This window comes from Macrobrachium rosenbergii, chromosome 8, assembly GCF_040412425.1.
Source record: "Macrobrachium rosenbergii isolate ZJJX-2024 chromosome 8, ASM4041242v1, whole genome shotgun sequence".
NCBI classification, from domain to species: Eukaryota; Metazoa; Arthropoda; class Malacostraca; order Decapoda; family Palaemonidae; genus Macrobrachium; species Macrobrachium rosenbergii.
The window spans coordinates 65912321-65935028 of record NC_089748.1 but is presented as its reverse complement, the minus strand read 5'-3'; the positions used below and the strand labels follow the sequence as shown (position 1 = coordinate 65935028).

Sequence of the window (22708 nt, the reverse complement as noted above, 5' to 3'; positions counted from 1 at the left end):
ATAAGTTTTGTCCATGTTAGTCATATAGTCTTTACATCTTTATCAACATTGTCAATTTTGTTTTGGATTTCATCTATGTGGATCATTACGTCACTAGTTTTCTGAGCCGAATCCTGAATCAACTTTGCTAATATCTCTGCGTTTTTTCAAGTTCATCTTCAATGAGTTTTTTGTGTGTTCTTTGTTCAGGCCTCTTGCAATTGTTACAGTTATATAATATGTTGTCACTCTGAAGTATGGGTGTGTATTTATCCTCAATACCTGAACATTTGTAGTGGAAAAGATGTATCACGCATTTCACGGCAAGTGTCTTCGTCATCGACTTCATCAGAGCAATGTCCGCAAGTTGCTGACTCTCTCTCTATTTGGATTGACTCATCCTCCTCCAGTATTTAGTGTTCCATCTTTACGTGCTGCTTCCATAATTAAGAGATAGTGTTCGTATGATAGGTTGATCTTTCCTCTACTTGATTTAATTTCTACAGTATTTGTTTTCTCTTTCCCCTTCCTCCTCTTCGTATTCACTTTGAACATCGCGCAAGTCAGGCACTTTTCACAGAGCACTTCACAGACACGTCCTACTCGTACGAAACTTCATCATTACTTCTGCAGATAAGCCTGATTGGAAATTGGTGCCTCTACACTCGTCAGATTTCATTTGGAACGCGACGACTAAATGTTTGTGGTTGGAAAATAATGTACTCTCAGGGTTCGACGTTGCCGGTTGTGTGACATTTGTTTTTTTTCACTTGTAAAATATGTCGTCATAAAATCCAGCATCATATGCATATATATCACATATATATATATATATATAAATATATATTATATATATATATATATATATATATATATATATATATATATATATATATATATATATATATATGTGTGTATATATATATTTATGTATATATATATATATTTATATATTATATTATATTTATGTATATTACCTTGTAACAGTCGATCCAAAGTTGCGATAATCTACGCCAGCATGAGTCTGGCATGCAAAATAAATTCCTCTTTCAATTCATGTAAATAGTCAGTAACAAACTGTAATTTACCGTTCGATGCTGCGTTTTAGTAATAAAGCTACATAGAGTATATACTGTATATTTCAGGAGTGTGGCACCCTACCCACTTATGAACTTCAAGAATAACGCAGGCTTCAGTCCCGAAAGGTGAGTTGAAATGATAACATTTACGTATATTTCAGGCTTTGTTATTCTATGTAAATATTTCTCAAAAGTTCCTGTTACTGCAACATGTGCGATGCATATGTAAACATATACACACTCACACACACGCACATATACGCATATATACACACACACACACACATATATATATATATATATATATATATATATATATATATATATATATATATATATATATATATATATATATATATATATATATATATATATATATATATATATATACTATATATATATGCTGTGTATATTTTATTTTATTTATGTTATAATAAGTTTTAAAAGTAAGTTGAATGGCAAAGTATATTTATATATTTTTTCATCATAACTGGTGGTTTGATAGTATATATATATAGTATTATATCAATATATATATATATATATATATATATATATATATATATATATATATATATATATATATATATATATATATATATATATATATAATATATACTCACAATGAAGGTAAAGTAATTAAAGCTTCATGGCGGCGCATAATGTTCATAGGCTTGGGATTTACTGTCTCGTTCCTATATGGCCGGTTTTTTGGCATTTCGGGTGCACTTACTGCTCGCGTAAAGTAGCATTTTGCCTCTGGAAGTCTAAACATTCATATCCACTCTTGCTTCCGTTCATGTAGTAGTTCTATTTCAATCTTGAACGAAGCATAGAGGAGGTAAGTGGTGACGAAAATCTCATTTATGAATTACATTGTAGGGTGATACTATATGGGCATATAAATTATACATTATAACTGTGGGTTTCTGTTGTTTAAATTCTTACATTATTATTATTATTATTATTATTATTATTATTATTATTATTATTATTATTATTATTATTATTATTATTATTCAGAAGATGAACCCTATTCATATGGAGCAGCCCACAGGGGCCGTTGACTTGAAATTCAAGCTTCCAAAGAATATGGTGTTCATTCGCAAGAAATAACAGAAGGCAATGGGAAATGCAGAAAGAGGGGAGCAGTTATTAGAAAAACAAATAAATTAACAACTAAATAAATAGAAGAAAATATAAGTAAAATATTAGAATACAAGGGGAATTGTATTAGGGTAGGAATGCATTCCGTTTTTGCTTGAACTTCAGAAGTTCCAATTGCACTACATCTTCAGGGAGGCTTTTCCACAGTCCAGTGGTGTGAGGAATGAAGGACCTCCGGAGCTGAGAAGCTCGCCAGCGAGGCACATTTATTGTATATTGGTGGTACTGTTCAGCGAATCTGGTTTCTCTCTCAAGGAAAGGGGATCAGAGATCAGTTCTGAATGCAAAAGATCCATGTTAAATTTCCATATGTAATTTAGTCATTTGAGCGAGGTCTTTTCATTACTTACGTCAAATCGTTCTGGAAGACTATAGACTTTTTTTTTTTTTAAAGAAGAGCGAGATATTTGCATTTACCATGTCACGCGTTCCTTTAAGTTCGATAGGAAGCAGTAAAAGAGAGATGATTCTAGCAGATGTTACTGAAAATTACTTCCGATGTAAATATCCTTCTTGATTGTTTAATTACATTATATGCCTTTTAATTACATTTTACTTAGAGTATGAGAACTACAGATGAAAACCATTTTTTGTACTGCACAAGTTGCCCTTTGAGAATAGAAGTCATACTGCCTCAGTTTGAAATTCGCAAATGAGTCTGTAGATTAAGGGGTGTAATAGCGAGCTGCTGAGTTTTGGAGGGTGGCTGGGGGGCGGCGGTTAACAGGAGAAACATCACAGGGAAACTTCAGTCAGTCTCTATCATCGATTAACCACATTCAAGCTGAGCCTTGGCTAACGAGTGTGGAATGTAACGTCCACTTTTCAGTTTTGCATCTCTAGACAAAAGCTTGAATTAGACCACCGATTGTCGTTCAGCATCGCCAACTGTTCTTGTTTTATTTGATTCCCTTTACTTCCACTAATACTAGTTATTTTTATGATGCTGAATCCCATATAGTTCCATGAATGCAAATCTGTACGACTGTCTGTTAGACGGTCCCATCACTGTAACTCCATATTTATTTTAGATTGTATAACGACTCTCCGTGTCTCTTTCAAACCCTTAGACTCCATTGGAAAATATACGATCGCATCAATATATCCCTTCCATTTATTTCGAGAGATCGAGTGGTGAAATGGATTTATTCCGAATAACAAGCGGTTGGGCAATACCTTCATCCGACCTTTCACTTTAAAAGTGTTTTTATTCATGTTAGGAAGTCACGATAAGACTTGATGGTGGGACAAAGCGATATTTATCGGCATTAGGATTTCTCTCTCTCTCTCTCTCTCTCTCTCTCTCTCTCTCTCTCTCTCTCTCTGTGTGTGTGTGTGTGTGTTTCGCTGTCGCAGCCTCATTTACTTGTGTGCATAGAGTTTCGTGAAGAGGCGGTTGTTTGAAAAACTGCTGCGTCGAAAACAGTTTTACGGTTAATGCCTTTATTCTGGCTGGATGCTTTTCCATATGTTTTCCTAGATATGCTTCCCTTGTGAAATGCTTTTGATGGTTAAACGTAAAGGGATTATTTTTTGGAAGTGCTTTTTAGGCGAGCATGCTATTCTGTATTAATGCTTTCAAGGAAAATAAGAAATTAACAAGCTCTTTATGGAAAATGCATTTGTAATGTTTCAAAAAGATATTGTATTGAAATATGATAAAATGGTAACGATACATGTGCCCCAAATAAACATAGTTTAGTAGAATACGATAGCTACCAAATATTATCCCTTTCATTACCATTTCTCTACTACCACCAGCGTTTTACCTCTTAATTTGTTGCAATTGTAGTTTAGAATGAGTGTTCAAGCATCAAAATTCCCATTAGCAACTGGTAAGAAACTTGTATTCTGCTACCTGCTAACATCATAGAGACAAAAAAATACGTGCTTTAATTTGTATTTTCCAAACCCTCACTTAGGAGCATCCTACGAGGTGGCAGGGGACAGAAGAGTATTCTTTTTATTAAACATAGAAATAATTTTTAATCGAGATGGATATTCCTTTTGTTTTTCTCAATCGTACAATTTGTTTGCGCTACATTTGTTTAAAGCGTAACTATGTTTTGGTTTAGATCAGTCCTTCTATTGCTAAGCATTATGCAGTAATTTTGTAGCACTGGATTTTTTCCCCTTGAACCCCTATTTTGAAAACTTTTTTGTAGCTAGTAGAAAATGTACAATATACAGTATATGATGTGTATCACGTATGACCTTGGCTTTTCACCGAAGAGCCTTTTTATCAACGGTAAATTATTATTGAATAACATTCACATTCGTGAAACACATTTTCAGTGTTAATTATATGCCTTTATATTCTTGCCCTTAATCTGTGCCGATTCTCTTGAAAGGGCAAATCTCTCATTCTCGGTGTTCCAGTGTTAGTAAGGAACCGTTTTTGAACACGATGCAGATGTAATATGGTATTCTCCGTCAACGGAGGATGCCGAAAAGTAGTAACATTACGTTTAGTACTTTACAGACGGATTCTAATACACATTCGTGAATTTTTACAGTACATGGTGTTCTGTCTGGACGATATTTGATGCTTTGGTCGAATGATGTTTGTATTGAAGCCCACTCGTTTAAACCTAGAATCTGTTTAATGTATTTTAACATAAATTTGAAGGTGCAGTGTCGTTATTTTGGTTTGTCGGTGGAATTCCTATGATAAGGTACTATTTACGGGACGTTTTCCATAACTTAGTTGAAATTTTTAGAGTAGACACCATAAAGTTTCTCGTGAGGTGAAAAAATATTTGATTGATAATTGGGTGATAACTAGATAACTTATAACAAAGAAAATTGCTTCCGAAGTATAGAGTAATGTCAGAGAAAAGGAAAAAATGACTATTACGTGTTATGTGATTTAAGTTTTATACTTTAAATTTTATACGTTTGAATTTTATACCTTTGCGCCATTTGCAACACATATATTCCCCTTAACTGGACGAGGAAACACGGCACCATTCCATTAGACCCAACTGGAACACCCTTGTTGTCACTCGATTAAGTAGTCAGCACCACATTCCTCCCATAGCGGTCTCACTGTCATTGTATGGGTGCTCAAGTATTTGGTTCTTGGTGATTATGTCGCTGAAATAGTCGTTGTCCCCCATGCTTTATAGCTAGCATAAAGATTGTGAACTAAGTCGCAATCCTGCTCAGGTAATTAATTTCGCCAGTGGGAGGGTGACGGCGGTTAGTGCTGAATATAGTCTGATTACTTCTCTTGTGAGGCATGACTTGATGCGCCCTCTAGCTAATGAATGCAATTTGGAAAAAAAAATCTACATTTTCTATCATTTAATTAGCTTTTGTAAACAAATAATAAGATTTAAATATTTTGAAAATGAAAATTCTAGAGGAGTTATCATTTGTTCTTAACTTGAAACGTTAATATGGCTTTCTTTTTTGGTATGCTTGTAAGCTATTTTTCTTATTGAATGACGATTATTTTCATCTGATTACTGAAAACACAGGAAAAAATATTCTTATCTTATTTAAAACATGTGGCATTAGGATTCCTCGTTCTAAGTTTCTCATCCTTGCACCTCTCTCTCTCTCTCTCTCTCTCTCTCTCTCTCTCTCTCTCTCTCTCTCTCTCTCTCTCTCTCTCTCTCTCTCTCACACACACACACACACACACACACACACACACACACGCACACGCGCCTCTAGAAACTACCCACGGGAGAGATTTGCATGTATAACGCAAAACGTGATCTGTAAAGGAATTTCAATATAATATTGCTTCAAACAATTGCGGACTGATTATTTGTTTCTAATCCTATTTTTTCCCGATTGCATATTCTTATCTTTTATATTTATTGCGGCATCTAACCAAATCTTTCAGATCACTGCCTTATATTTCAGTGATAAATTATTAGGCTAACGTCCTTTGTATGAATCTGGTAACCAGAATTTAACTGAAGAGCATACATATTTATTTTAGGATCGTAGAGGGCTTATGGTTGTGTGTTTGTTTTTTATGACCGTAGTTTGCAGAATACCTATACTCAATCAGCTGTTTGATTATAAGAATATTTGTTTGTCTTCCCAGATTCTTTAACTTCGGTTGTTCTTGCAAATATCGATTATAATCCTTTTTCTTTAAGCTTTATTATTTTTTTAACCACATCGTATCCATAAGAGAACGTCGTTCCATTAAAATCTTAACTTTATTTTATTTAACATCTGATTATATTCGAGATGTAATTCCGACTTCTGTTATATCAGAGTGATGACATCTTGTAATACATTCTTCCTACTTCTTGTATGAAAACTTTTTAAAAAGCGTAAATATTGAAGGTTAAGTAAATGGAAGGACTCGTCATATCCCTTTTACGTAGTTCCATGGAAGGCTGAAAAGAACTTTGTACTGTTTATGATTGTCATGCCCTCTTTTTTTAGGTGGCTAGAAATCTGAACATGACACAACTCTGATTCTGCATTGCCTGGACTCTCTGTTTTATATACCTTATAATTTTCATAACTGTTAATTATAATCCAGAAAGCATTGTCACTTTGCTAGAAAACCAGAGAAATATGTCAATGGAAAAGTGGATGCCTGGTGAGCGAACTAACACACACAGCCAAATTGTGCAGTTGTAGAATCATCCCATTCCGTTGTGCGTCATGCCCTCAAACGCCCTCTGGAAAGTGTATTTTTCCCTGAGACCCCAAAAGGTTTCTTTGATGTCGAAGTTCATTCACTGGGATGTGTTACACCCTGCTTTGCCTCTGCACTCCATTTACAGAGTTTTTGCCTTCGGGAAGTGGGGCTCTTTGACTGGGGAATTGCACTACCCTCAAAGTTTCCTGATATTGGGATTTGCTGCGAACGTTTTCTTCGCCTTTTCTCATATCGGTTTCCCTCACCCTCTGGAGCAATGGTACCTTTGTCATAGTTCGCTTATCCGACGTAACGAATAGCATTCCTCATTCATCCTTGTGTAAACATAAAGGAATATTCGGATGGAAAGGCTTGCGCCGCGTTTTAGAGCATTATGAAGAAATTGTGGAGACTTGTTGCTGTCCAACGAGACAAACGTAAGGTTGCATTGCTTCCTACGGTTTCCCTGGGAATTTCTCTTTAAATATTAGACGTTGATTGGATGTTTATCGTGTTTTTGATTGTAGATTATTAATCATGCAATTTTTTTTTTTTTTTTGTTTTCCAAAGGTGTTTGTGTTTGAGTTTAGTCATTCTTATTAGTTGGAAATGCAGAGAACTTATTTTGGTGCATCAAATTTGGTTCATATCAGAGGTTTTGAACCTTTCAGTTATTGTTTTTTTTCTGTTTTAGTTCATATTCATAATTTTAAACTTTAGGGAACCTTGAATACCTTCCTGGTTAAAGTGCGCAAGTGCACTTCCTGCTGATGAACACTAAATAATAGGGGTGTGTTGGCGTCAATAACCAGGCTGCAGAGAGAAAAAGAAAATCTCTTTGGATACCCTAAGATGGGGAGTGTCCCCCTTTGCTGCTGCTTACTTTCCTAATGAGTTAGGTGTATTTCCTGACTACGCACACTGGTGCTTTTGTCAAATAAATATTTTTCCACGGTGTCATTAGTGTTTTGGATGATTTGTTTTGCTCTTTGCCATCCCTTTCCAACAGCTTAGGGGTCTCCCAGTGGGAAGTAAGGATTTTAGGGAGCTACAAACGCAAAAACAAATGATTTACTATGGGCGAAATAATTCGAGACGCAGGGAAAACGATTGGAGAAAAGACTTAACTAATATTATTTGCACAGACCTTTAAAACGAAATTATACTTACGTGAATCTAACCTGAGAAACCTGATCTATCTTAACTGACATTTTTACCTAGGACCCTCCTACAGCATCGTAAACTCCCTGAACTTATCAGCCAGTTATGTTGAGTCTTCAACAGCTTGTGATATATTCGCTTTTTAACTGTCGTTCACTATCCCGTAATTCCCCTGTTCTTTTCACAATCCCGTAATTCCGCTGTTGTTTTCACAATCCCGTAGTTCCCCTGTTGTTTTCACTCCGTAGGGGGGGTAATGCCGTCAGTGCACCTCACGCAGTGCACTGAAGGCATTATTACTTAAGATTATTTGCAACATCCCTTCGGGCCCTAGCCGCAACTTTTTTCATTCCTTTTTACTCTACCTCTGTTTATTCTTTCTTCCTTCTTGCTATCCACCCTCTCCTAACAGTTGTTTCATAGTGCAACTGCGAGGTTTTCCTCCTTTTACACTTTTCAAACCTTTCTAGGCCTACTCTCAATTTCTCTTTCAGCGCTAAATGACCGGATAGGTCCCAGTGCTTGATCTTTGGCCTAAATTCTATATTCCATTCCATTCCTTCTCTGTTGCTGTCATAATTTTGTCATTTTCTGTTAATCACTGTCCCGCTTTGTATAAAACACTGAAAACCTTCACTTTTGAAGCTAGGCTGATGTCACTCAATAGGCTCAACAAGCAGATATTTTTGTTCAAAGTTTTAAATGAAACAGATAAGGGCCTAATGTCAGTTTAATTGATTTAGGTAGACCGTATTTAAAAGTAAGTTTTACAATTATTTTTTTTTTTCACTCTCTCCGGCCGAAATGTAATATCGTGCTTGGGCAAAGTTCATATCCACATATATATATATATATATATATATATATATATATATATATATATATATATATATATATATATATATATATATATATATATATATATATATATATATATATATTTAAAGGACACATATATGCATTTCATAGCTTCAATGCTTTAAGATGTTATCGTGGAAGGTTTGGAGTGAGAGCGAACTAGGTCGAGAGATTCGATGCGAGATTGCTGAAACAGTGCATAGTTTGATTCCTCAGCTCTTTGCGCGAGAAGCTCAGCAATATTGGAGATCAGGTGATCTCCGAAGCGCTATGTATATTCGTGAGTACGTGCGTTACTTTGATCTAGATTATGCCAAAATCTGCCCTAAAAGTGAGTTTGATCGTTCATTAACGTGATAGAACTGCAGTTATCCAGTCATAACTTTGAAGTGGTTCCAGGCTTTGAAAATCGGCAGATAAGGTAGAGTCTCAAATCTCTGTTTTTATGGGAGAAAATTGAACTTGTGATTTTTACCATGACTTTCTAATCATTATGAACTTATGAACTGGTGTGGGAAATTTAATATGAATATTCATACCTCTTTTATATTATTATTTTGTTATGTTATGTTTGCCATATCTTGGCTATGCATTTTACACTTTCCATTATTGTGTTTTGTATTTCATATATTTTTGGGAGTTTTCTATCATATTTAATTCTTTCGACAGATGTCTGTGGACTTGTGGAAATAGCTGGGTGGTTTGATAAAGAGGACATATGCAAGTCATTTGCAATGTCAGTCTCTTTATGTGGTAGACTTTTTTTTTGACATGACGTTTGGTTGTTGATTTGGGAGTATGTGAGATTTTGTGTATTTCTAGGCTATTAGCCATAATGAGACTTCTTTAGTCAGAAGTGCTTCGTAATTTAGAGTTTAGTTATCTGACTCGATAATTCATTTATTATGCATTTTAATCTTTGCTTTGTTTTATTCATTTCTTGTTGGGTTATTTGAATAATAAACCTATTTTTGTAGGAAAGATTGTGTTTCTTTAAATAGTCCATTTAATTGCTTGGTGGGAGAATGAGTGAGGTCAGGGAGAGAGAGAGAGCTTCGGTAAACGATGAGAGAGAGAGTCGGTGAACAGAGAGAGAGAGAGAGAGAGAGAGAGAGAGAGAGAGAGAGAGAGAGAGAGAGAGAGAGAGAGAGAGAGAGAGAGAGAGAGAGGGGGAAAAAATGCAAGTGAGATCAGGGTCGAACCTTTTTACATCTTTTTCCTGAAGTTAGATCACTAAGATCACGCTACGTACACTTCCAAAACAAGTGTTGATCTGTTCCGTGTAACAGATGTTAATGGTGGCAGCGGTAAAAAGTTAAATAGTCTCAATTAGGGTAGCGAAAGAGGGAGATTACTAATAGACTAATTGGTAACGTTGATGCCCAAGGCATAGGCGACCTAAGGCGACTGGGCCGTGTGCGTGATGAGTGATCACCAGTTTTGAAAGAGCTAGTGTCATAGGTGGGTCGTGATTACTGTTTAATACGGGGAATCTTTTTTTTTTCCGTCTATGTTCGAGTACTGGGAGTGGGGAATTGTGAAATAGATCTGGGTGATCTCTAGAGCAATTTTGGGGTTAACAAAATACCCAAATAAGTGTGAATAGTGGCGATTGAGAGTTAATTACGTTAAATGGTGATCGTGCGATATTTATGCTTAACCAAGCAATAGTGGGAAGTCAACACCTTCCATTTTCTTTCGAGTTGGCGACGTCACAAGTTGCACAGAGCTCCGTTTTCTGTTTTCAAATTGGTGAGTACCCCATTCTCGTAAGTTGCGCAGAACTCCGTTTTCTGTTTCACGAGTTTAGGCGCTCAGTTTTCTGTTCTTCTTTTTAGGGGTAACTTTGCTTTTCCCTATTGTTTTATTTTGTTACGCTCAGGGCGTGTAATCACTTATGAAATGCAGAACGATGCAGCAAGCACATCCCAATCAGTTGTGGTGCATAAGGTGACGAGCGTTAGCGCAGGAATTACAAATTTTAAAGGGTTAGTGGATGGGAAGCCAACCCAAAATATAGAAACGTTCATTGAATCAGTGAACATTACCTGGATTCCAAGAAAATTACGAATGGCGCTGAAGCTTTAACAGAGGCAAAAGCGTTTCTGGATTTGGATAAAGGAGATATTGGAAAACGGGCATGCAGTTTCGGGTTCAGAAGGTGTAGAAATTGGAATGAACTGCAGAAATTTCTACGAGCTACTTATGGCGGAGTTCAACGTGAGTGTGCAGTTCGGAATTTGCGAGCGTTTCTCAAAATAAAGAAGGGCAACGATTCACTGGTCACATACAGTGCGAATTTATTTGATGCAGTAGGTGAGTTAAAGAAATCTATAACAGGCTCTCCATGGGTAACTGGAAATAATATCTCCTTAGATAATTTTGAAAGATTGTTACACTTTGCTTGGCTTTTAACGTCGGTCCCAGATGTAATTGTAGATAGTTTTGACAAAAGAATTGATCTGGATACAGACGAATCCTTTTTGTTTGCACAGATTAATAAAAATCTATCAAAATGCCCGACACTGGACAGTAGTTTTGTACAGGGAGGTGCAAAGATGTCTGCTGCGGTTTTGAAACCACAGAACAATGCTAGTCCCTCGCATTCGGGAAATGATGCAACAGCGAAGACATGTGCACGAATAGAATCGAAGAAAATTACAGAGAGATCAGTCACAACGATACGTTGTTTTAATTGTGATAAACTAGGACATAGTAAATCAAATTGCAGAGTGAGATATTGTTCAGCTTGCAAATCTTCAGACCATGGATGGAGATTTTGCCCAGCCACAAAGAATAGAGATTATTCAAGGAAGACATGGGGTAGTTTTAATAGACATGACAGAAGAATTCCACATGATGCAAGTTCTAGATACACAAAGGAACAGCAGAATTTTCACAAGGCAAGTTCGAAGACGGACATAGGATAATGACTAATCAGGTCTTAGAGTCACTAGAACCTAGGCCGATTGTACGTGGATTTTCTAATGGCAGTGAAATTTCTATTTTCATTGATTCTGGTAGCTCAGTTAACTTAGTATATGCTGACCTTTTCACTGAAGTTTCCAGAGTGTAAATTAGTCCCTACTAGTGAGACAGTGTGTGACGTACAAGTGAGAAAATTGAATATTTTAGGTTCGTCATTTCTTACGCTTTGTATCGGCGGAAAGACAATAGTAGAATCATTTTTGGTCATAGAAGGATTAGCCTTAGGTGAAATGGTTTTGCTAGGACACCCTTCTTGTATGCGACATAACATCAACATTCTTACGGGAATTCAGGGGATTACAATAGGTGAGCCAGGTTGTTTTGTTCCATATATACACAGGGAAAAAACTTGTGAGAAACCTAAGACGCAGTCTGAGACATGTGTAACACAGTCATTAGAGAGTGAAGATATTCCGCAAAAATCTTTCAAAGGATTTTTGTTGGAAGATATTGAATTGCAACCGCGAGTTCCTACATTGGTTAAAGTGTCGATGAAAGAGAAAAAGTTACCTTCTCAAGTATGCGTTGTTGAGGGAACCGAGAAATTCAAAGACGTTGTGAGTACGGTGTCAGTAAATGAAGTTTCAGTCGCAGGCGTGACTACAGTAGAATTAGTTAGCTATCAAGACTCAGTGAAAAAATATCACAAGGGTACTTATGTAATTGATTTTGAAGAGTTTAATGAAGAACATAAGATAGTGAGTTTTTGTGGAGACGGGAATATGTTTCCTAACGAGGAGCAACAGTTCCGAAGTCAGGTTCTGCATGAACACTTGGCTAAAGTTGATTATCCTGAATATTCAGATAAAGTAGAGAAAGTGTTGAAAGAATATTTAGATATCATTGCTTTGAAGGGAGATAAATTAGGAGTTACAGATGTTTTAGAACATTCAATCCGCCTAGAAAAGGGTACAAATCCCATATATATTCCAGCATATCGAATTCCCTTTAAGATCAGAGAAGAAGTAGAAAAGGAAGTTCAGAGATGGGAGTCGGAGGGAATTATTAGACAGAGCTCTTCCCCCTATAATTTTCCTTTATTAGCGGTTCTGAAGAAAGACGGTAGTATCAGAGTTTGTGTAGATTTTCGTAAATTGAATGAAAAAACATGCCCAGATAGATATCCTGTAGCTTGTTTGCCTGATTTGTTTGTTGAGATCGGTGGCAAGAATATATATTCATCTATAGATCTTATGCAAGGGTTTTTACAGGTTCCGCTTTGTGAGAGTAGCCGTAAATATACAGCATTTTCGGTACCAAAGGGACATTACGAGTTTAATAGGATGCCTTTTTGGATTACAAGGGTCCCTAATAACATTTACTAGACTGGTTAACACAGTACTTCATGGCTTGTTAGGAAAGTCGGTGTTTGTGTACATGGATGACATTCTCATATGCACAGATACGATTGAAGAACATCTAAAGGTGTTAAAAGAAGTCCTCAAGCGATTACGGTTCGCTGGATTAAAGGTCAAATTGGCCAAATGTGAGTTTTTGAAGAGAAAAATTGTCTATTTAGGACATGTTATCTCTAAAGAGGGAGTCAGAGTGAATGATGAGAAAGTTAAAGCCATTGTGAATTTTCCAGTTCCCAAAACCAGGAAACAGATTCGTTCGTTCCTAGGTATGTCGGGTTTCTTTCGCCGTTTTGTGCGGAATTTTTCTACAATAGCGTCTCCATTGACAGATTTGTTAAAAGAAGACGTTAAGTTTGTTTGGGGTGATAGTCAGCAATTAGCTTTTGAGAAGCTTAAGAACGCTTTAGTGAGCCCACCTGTTTTGAAATTTCCAGATTTTAGTCAACCGTTCACCTTAGTGATTGACACGAGTCAGGAAGGTATAGGTGCGTGTTTGATGCAGAAATTTGAGGGGAAATTACACCCAATTGCTTTTTATAGCAGAAAGTTCAAAACGCGTGGTAGTAACGAAAGGCTGATGTCAGTAGTGGACAAGGAGGCTTTCGCAGTCGTCTCTAGCCTTGTTCATTTTAAGATGTTGTTGTTGGGAAATAAAGTTGAGATTTTTACAGATCATCAACCGTTGTTAGAGCTTTTTAATAAGCCAAATATGTCGCCCAAGAGAGCACGTTGGTTTCTAACATTGAGAGATTTTGATGCAAACCTCAAATACATTGAAGGTAAGCATAATGTAGTTGCAGATGCATTGAGCAGATATTTTCCGGTCGAGGATGAGGGAGTACAAACCGAATCCTGTGTGGGAGAAGAGAGTAAATATTTGGTGTCTAATGTCTCTGATACTAGTAGTTCTGAGATATCGCATGTAGAGGACATACACGTTCCTATAGTGCAGACTTCGGAGAGTAAGAGTGTGTCGGCAGTCTCGGGAGAGATTGTTGTTCGTGATAGTGAGGGTAACGCCGTGTGTTATATTACGGGTGAAAATGTCACTTGGGACATAGTCTTGCTCGAACAAAAGCAAGATGAAGATAAATTGTTGTCAGATGCTAAGGCATTTCTTAGGGGAGTTTCACCGAAGAAAGGGTATAAGTTGCCTTTTTCTGGTCTAGAGTTGGAGAATAATTTATTGGTGAGGAAAGTTAAGTATAACTTATGAAGTACTCGAAGCATGGGTGAAATTACACAAATCATCGTGCCAGAGAGTCTAGTACCACAAGTTCTAGACATTGTACATTGTAAATTTGGTTCTCCTCATTTAGGTGTGGACAAGACGTATGAAAACGTCAGGTCAAAGTTCTTTTGGAAAAACATGTTTCCCACAGTAGAAGCCTTTGTGAAGAAGTGCGCTATTTGCAATGCAAATAAGCCAGCGACGACAGTGTCGTGTCGTTTGGGTTCATATCCCGTACCACATAGGCCGTTTCAGAGAGTGCATATGGATATTCTGGGTAACTTCTCAGAGTCTACTTATGGTTATAGACATTTATTAGTAGTTGTTGACGAGTTAACTCGTTTTGTTGAGATTTTCCCACTGAAATACAAATCAGCTGAGGAAGTAGCTATAGCGTTCTTTAAGGGGATAATTTGTAGATATGGTGTTCCTGAATGTCTGATCACAGACAATGGTAGGGAATTTGTTAATAAGACTTTAGAGGGTCTTGCTAATTTGTTGGGGATAAAGAAAGTATCTATAATCCCGTATAGACCTGAAGCGAATGGGTTATGTGAGAGGGCGAATCGGAAAATAATTGAGGCGTTGCGCATGACAGTGGGCGGTTCCGATACACATTGGGACAGATCTTTGGATGAAGTGCGATATAGTATCAATACTATGATGAATGACACAATTAAGATATCTCCAGCAGAAGCTTTGTATGGGTACAAGTTGAAAGGACCTTTTGATTTGTTACCAGAGCGAGTTCAGGGTGATGTTACGGTCACTTCGTTGATAAATACAGCGAGAGAAAGATTTGCACGTATCAGTAAAGAACTTGAACTTAGTTCGCGCGCAATGGTAGAGAAAAGTAACGCGAAATCGAGGGGAGTAGCTTTTTCGATGGGTGATAGAGTGTTTGTTAAAGTGAATGTTCGGAATGATCTGAATTATAAATTAAGTCCGAAGTTCCACGGACCTTTTGAGATTGTAGAGATCAAAAGAGGGAATAGATTTGTAGTAAAAGATGTAAATACAGGTGTGACGAAATTAACTCATATTTCAAAGTTAAAGAAAATTGGGATGTAATGGAACGTTTGTATATAGTCATGTAAGGGGATATTTGTATATAGTTAGAGGGATAAATGGGTTGATATTTGTATATATATGATATTTATTTATTTATTTTTTTGTCTCTTGTTCATTCTAGATGTTGAAGTTCTTAATCATTTGTTTTCGAATGATTTTAGGAATTGAGACATGGGCTAATTTCATATGAGATTTGACCCGTGTGTTATTGTGTTATTGTGTTATGATGTGTTTTATCATCTGATGCAATATCTTTGTTGTTTAGGATTTTTTTTTTTTTTTTTGGGAGGTACTTAGTATATCGGACCGAACAAGTCTGATCTTTCTTTCGAGTTGGGATATCGAATTTGAGTATTTGGATTTTTTTTTTCAGTTTTTTTTAAAAATGAAGGGAGCTGTATTGTGAGTAATTGTAGTTGTTAAGATCATGGGAGCAATTGCCATTACGTCAATTGCTATTTTGTTGAGAATTAGTCAGGTGTTGCGAAATATTTGCTAACCGGAGTAGAACTTTCATGTCTTTTACGAGATATGATACCTTTTAGTGTTTGGATAGGATTCTCGAGTATTTTTTTTTTTGTTGGATAGAATTTTTTTTTATGAGTGAGTTCCGTAGAGTTGTTGTGTTTAATAGTGAGTTGACTGTGGATATTCGGATACACACTTGGAATTAGTTCACATTAAGAGTGTTTGACTTTTGCATTAGTAGTTTTATTTGGTTCAGTAACATGAAACCTTTTTGTTATTAGACCTTTTTCGAGTGTTTTTGGAGACTCAGTAGTGACATGGGATGGGTTAGAGACTATGTTCATTTTGGGAGATCAATATCAAGGTTCGGGAGTTGATTATAAGACAGGTTATACTTTAGTTAGAGAGAAGTATGTGTGTGACAGTAGTATTTTCCAGTTGCGAGTTGTATCTGTGGGTGGTTGTGAATTATCATTAGTTCAGGGACAGACTCCGACAGAATGTGACTTTAGACAGTTCCTGCGAGATTACCACATTGTGTCCACCAGCACCCTTACTGCCGTGGTTTGCAAGGAGTGTGCAGTTACAATGATGTGCCAGAATAACAAGTCGACATCATTCGTTCTTCAAGGATCCAAGCTGTTTGATGCTGCATGCCGTGTGATGTCAACGAACTTCTTGGTTATCAGCCGTGCTGTATTCAACAGTTCCGAGAAGATAATTATGCGTCATACGCATAACGAGCATTTGGTAGTGGCGGTACCTACAACCAAGGTGCCAATGACGGTTCCACCGTTGGAAGACATCGATGATCCCGTGATGTTCGAGTATCAGGAATATATTATGCCGACAATTTTAATCGTCTTAATAGCTATTTTACTGATAATTCTTGTTGTGGGGGTAGTAAAGCTTATTCGTGTTTGTAAGATTACATGTAAAGGCTCTAAGAACACAACCCCAGTGACTTTGGAAGTGCGTCATGAGAGCAGTCATTAAAGCTGCAGTGCAGTAGACATTGCTAATTGAGCATAGCTCTATTTTGTTATGGTTTATACATATGTTTTTTTTTATTTTTAGTTCGCCATCAAGAGAGTGAGACGCTCTTATGGGGTGGCCGGGCTCTATTTAAAGGACACATATATGCATTTCATAGCTTCAATGCTTTAAGATGTTATCGTGGAAGGTTTGGAGTGAGAGCGAACTAGGTCGAGAGATTCGATGCGAGATTGCTGAAACAGTGCATAGTTTGATTCCTCAGCTCTTTGCGCGAGAAGCTCAGCAATATTGGAGATCAGGTGATCTCCGAAGCGCTATGTATATTCGTGAGTACGTGCGTTACTTTGATCTAGATTATGCCAAAATCTGCCTAAAAGTGAGTTTGATCGTTCATTAACGTGATAGAACTGCAGTTATCCAGTCATAACTTTGAAGTGGTTCCAGGCTTTGAAAATCGGCAGATAAGGTAGAGTCTCAAATCTCTGTTTTTATGGGAGAAAATTGAACTTGTGATTTTTACCATGACTTTCTAATCGTTATGAACTTATGAACTGGTGTGGGAAATTTAATATGAATATTCATACCTCTTTAATATTATTATTTTGTTATGTTACGTTTGCCATATCTTGGCTATGCATTTTACACTTTCCATTATTGTGTTTTGTATTTCATATATTTTTGGGAGTTTTCTATCATATTTAATTCTTTCAACAGATGTCTGTGGACTTGTGGAAATAGCTGGGTGGTTTGATAAAGAGGACATATGCAAGTCATTTGCAATGTCAGTCTCTTTATGTGGTAGACTTTTTTTTTTTGACATGACGTTTGGTTGTTGATTTGGGAGTATGTGAGATTTTGTGTATTTCTAGGCTATTAGCCATAATGAGACTTCTTTAGTCAGACGTGCTTTGTAATTTAGAGTTTAGTTATCTGACTCGATAATTCATTTATTATGCATTTTAATCTTTGCTTTGTTTTATTCATTTCTTGTTGGGTTATTTGAATAATAAACCTATTTTTGTAGGAAAGATTGTGTTTCTTTAAATAGTCCATTTAATTGCTTGGTGGGAGAATGAGTGAGGTCAGGGAGAGAGAGAGAGCTTCGGTAAACGATGAGAGAGAGAGTCGGTGAACGGAGAGAGAGAGAGAGAGAGAGAGAGAGAGAGGGGAAAAAATGCGAGTGAGATCAGGGTCGAACCTTTTTACATCTTTTTCCTGAAGTTAGATCGCTAAGATCACGCTACGTACACTTCCAAAACAAGTGTTGATCTGTTCCTTGTAACATATATATATATATATATATATATATATATATATATATATATATATATATATATATATATATATATATATATATATATATATATATATATATATATATATATATATATATATATATATATATATATATATATATATATATATATATATATATATATATATATATATATATATATATATATATATATATATATATATATATATATATATATATATATATATTATATATATTATATATATTATATATATATATATATATATATATATATATATATATATATATATATATATATATATATATATATATATATATATATATATATATATATATATATATATATATATATATATATATATATATATATATATATATATATATATATATATATATATATATATATATATATATATATATATATATATATATATATATATATATATATATATATATATATATATATATATATATATATATATATATATATATATATATCTACACCTACATGGATATATTACTTTGTGCACTTCTTAAAGTTAAACAAGAATTTCCGAATTCAAACGATGGTCTTATATTTAGAGAATAATTCAAGGATATACGAGTGCGAAACAACAACACACACACACACGCAAAACACTCACTAATGAAATACCCGAACATGCCTTTTAATGCTTGATGTAAAAGCAACGAGAGCATCGCGCAAAGTAAATAATGCATTTGTAATCCTGACGGATGTGTCCGGGTTGTCAGACCACCAGTCGAGCTGAACACACAGACTGAATGCCTGCATAGAACCTGTCAGCCTTCGTTCTGCAATATAAGCATTGCGGCAAGACGTGTTAACTGCTGTTACAGGGAATTTCTGTTTTGTATTTGGCCGTTTCGTTACTGAAGAGCACAAGGTATAGGCAGATACAATGATGATATTGATAATGTCATCAATTCTATCTAATTAACGTATTGGTTTTTATCACGTTTCCTTTTTTCAGAATACTTATTGCTAATTTTACACACTTTGTTTCCATCTGAAAATTCTATTTTCACTTCTCCTTGAAAGCTATAACCAGACATGTTGCCATCTACTCTTTTCAGCATTTCATCTATCTACTCTATTATTACTATCTAGTTGGCACTTCCATCTACTCCTTTACTGAGTAATTTTAAAACATTTTTCATACCATGTTCGCCTCCGAGAGGTACTTACAAAGATTCTTCTTTTAAAAATCTTGCATTTCCAACATGAAAGTTCCTTCCTGAACACATTATCACAAGGCTCTTCATTTTCACTCCATCCAGGACCGCCATACCTTACCAAGTATTTAACTTCTCGGTCTCCTTCTCTTGTGTTTAAGTCACCTAGAACAACCAATCTCTTTCGCTATCCAAATTCAGTCACCGCATTGATTCAGATATCTCAAAAATGATTTATTTCATTGCATTCATTTCTATCACTGGGCTGTACAGTTTCCAGTCCTACACAAGTTGTTTTTGGAGCAGTAAGTGCTGAGAAAATAGTCAGTAAGTTAGTGGAATTCAAAACAGAATATAGAGATAGTGCACTAGAGGATGCAGTGCTGTACCAAGCGAGCGTTTAAATTTTCTTTAATGTGTAGGATGGAACAGGCAATTCTAAACAATGGTGGTGTTATCTTCAGTTCTTGTTATTTTATTGGTATTAGATTAAGCAAACCATAAGTTGGGATTGGATTTTGCTCCCAGAGGAGTTCGTAAATGTTCTGTTTGATGACCTCCTTTTCATATATTTCCTAGATTCTCCATGTGGCCGTCGATAGTTCTTTGCCCTGTTTCAATCTCTAGGCATTTTAGTAGTCTGTCTGGCACTGTCATTAAGATATAATTCTAGGGCTTCTAAAACAAATTTGTTGTTTTATTATCTAGGCCCCCCTGATGTGGGACCACCTTGACGTGGTGAGGGGGCTCTTGAACCCCTGGAATTTGTTCCCCGATTCTTTAAGTCCAAGAGTCCTATATATCATTACACATTGGTTTGGGTTAATTTTTTTTTTTTTTTCACGTGATAAAATTTATTGTACCTGATAAGCAGGAAAAGGTATAGCTGGGACTGGGTTTATATCTGAAGCCGATGGTGGGATCTTCAACTACCCAATAATTTTTGGGCCTTAAGAGATATCAGATTGATAGCTCAGGGGCAGAACTATTCTGCAGCTGGACCATGGATTCCAGGGGTGGTCTGGTTCTGGGGATAGGACTCTCGGCATTTTTCTGGTTTGCCAATAATATGATTAGCCTGGGGATTATTGTATTCTTGTTAATACTCTCAGCCCTAGCAAGTGGGTTTGGCTTATACTTGGCCCACCATAAATGTGTTGTGCCACCCCTTGTGGGGTAGGGTAGGGAGCGGAAATCACTGGTGCCGTTGGTGGAAGAATAAACTCCATGAAAGGCTGATGATATCTTTTTAAGGTTTTCAGGTTTACTGAAATTTTTTAGTTTATATATTCGTTCTTTATGGGTATTACCAGTAAAGAATCAAGTAACCCTGGACCCTTTGATGATAACGTTTTGGCACAGATGACGACCTCGGCACCCTCCTCTGATCTCTGTTTAGAAAAGGCTAGGAAACCCTCTAGTGTAATTACATTGGACCCTATGCTCCAGCATGGAGCAAAGGGAAATTGACCAGAAAAGTATGTAAAATAGGACCAGGTATATTTGAAACCTCTTATGATAAGTATTTGACATTTAGTCTGTAAGATTCTAATTCTGATATTTTTTCCAAAGGTCGAGGAAAACTGACAGTAGAATCAGACTCAGCAAAAGAAAGTGAAAAATTAAAAGTATATTTGCATCTTGGAGGAGTTGAAGTAGACTCCTCAGTACCTACTTTCTATTATACCTCCAAGGGAATAATATTTGCACCCCAATTGATGACGTACTCGGAGAAGAAACTTGTAGAAGAGGTAAAAGATCAAGGTGCGATTAGAGTTAAAAGAATAAAGAATAAGATCAATGGTGCCTTAGTTCCAAATTTAATTATTACATTCAATTCTACTCGCTTAATTTATGTAATAAAATCACCATGGCTACGTTGTAAGGTTAAGCAATATATCCCAAGACTGAGATGTTTTTATTGTCAAGAATATGGACATATGCTGGGGCCTTTTAGGCAGAAGCTGCAAGGTAAGCCTGCCACGTGTTAAACGTAGTGAACGAGAGCCTGGTGTATATTATAAAGAAGTAAAATGTATACATCATGGAGACAGTCATCCATCTTCACAGAATTGTGATGTGTGCATCGTGGAAAAAGAAATTTAGACATTAAGGGTAAGTGAACTTATTGCATTTAGAGAGGCAAAAGAGAAAGTATTAAACCAGTATGTTAGACTAGGTATATCCTTTTCCAGTATGGCTGCCAACCAAAGAAGAAATGTAAATGCTACCACAGATGCTACCTTTCGTAATGGAAATAGAAGATCTGTGGCAAATGGTGCTCCTGCCCCTTTGGAGGCTGCACGCCAGTAATTTCTGGCACTATAGCCTCTTTGGAGGCGGTGCTATTGATTTCTGGTGCTCCTGCCTCTTTGGAGGCAGTGCCAGTTATTTGTGGCACTTGTTCCTCTTTGGAGGCAGTGCCAGATGTACCTGGCACTCCCACCTCTCTGGAGGATGCACCAGCTTTACCTGGTTTGTCAGCCTCTTTGGAGGCTGCAATATCTATAGCTGGTGCTTGTGTCTCACCTGCTGTCACTGGTGATCCTGACACTTCACTCGTGTCTGAAAATTCCACCTCTCCCCAGGCAGTGCTAGCTTTGTCTGTGCTTCTGAACTTTAAATTTCCATAACAAAGACTCCATCAAGAGTGCCCGACACCCTGACACTTCAAATGTGTATGAAAATTCCACCTCTCCTCAGGCAGTACCAGCTTTGCCTGGTGCTCCTGAACTTTAAATTTCCATAACAAAGACTCTATCAAGGGTGCCTGACGCCCTGACCCTTCAACTGTGTCTGAAAATTCTACCTTTCCTCAAGCAGTGCCAGCTTTGTCTGGTGCTCCTGAACTTTAAATTTCCATAACAAAGACTCCATCAAGGGTGCCCAAACCCATGATACTTGGGAGGCTGTGTCAGCAGTTTTCCCCATCTGCAGCAGGTTCCTCCATCTGCGGCAGGTTCCTCCTCCATTGAAGCAGCTCCAATGTCAACTTTAAAATGGAAGGCTGCCATAAATAATCAAGTCTCCTTCCAGAAAAAGTAGAGCAAGGCAATAAAAGGGGCTTCAGTTTGACGAGTTGAAAACCAGAGTAAAATCCATTGATTTTCTCCAGTGAAACTGTCAGGGATTAAATGGTAAATGGGAAGAACTAAGGCTGCTCATATCAGAAGTGTCTCCAATATGTATAGGTTTGCAGGAGACTATGATTGGTAATAATACGTGTCCCAGCCCATGGAAGTATATATCGTATCATTCCCCTTATAA

General features: G+C 36.5%; 1 long non-coding RNA gene across 1 annotated transcript in view; it reads left to right on the top strand.

Annotated features, from left to right (window-relative positions):
* The window catches only part of LOC136841280 (uncharacterized), a 19968-nt gene extending 9381 nt beyond the window's left edge, over positions 1–10587 (top strand). Inside the window, exons 2-3 of the long non-coding RNA XR_010853870.1 lie at positions 1125–1184; positions 9529–10587. This is a non-coding gene — a long non-coding RNA (uncharacterized lncRNA). The remainder of the gene's footprint in view (positions 1–1124; positions 1185–9528) is intronic.
* Positions 10588–22708: the final 12121 nt, after the last annotated feature.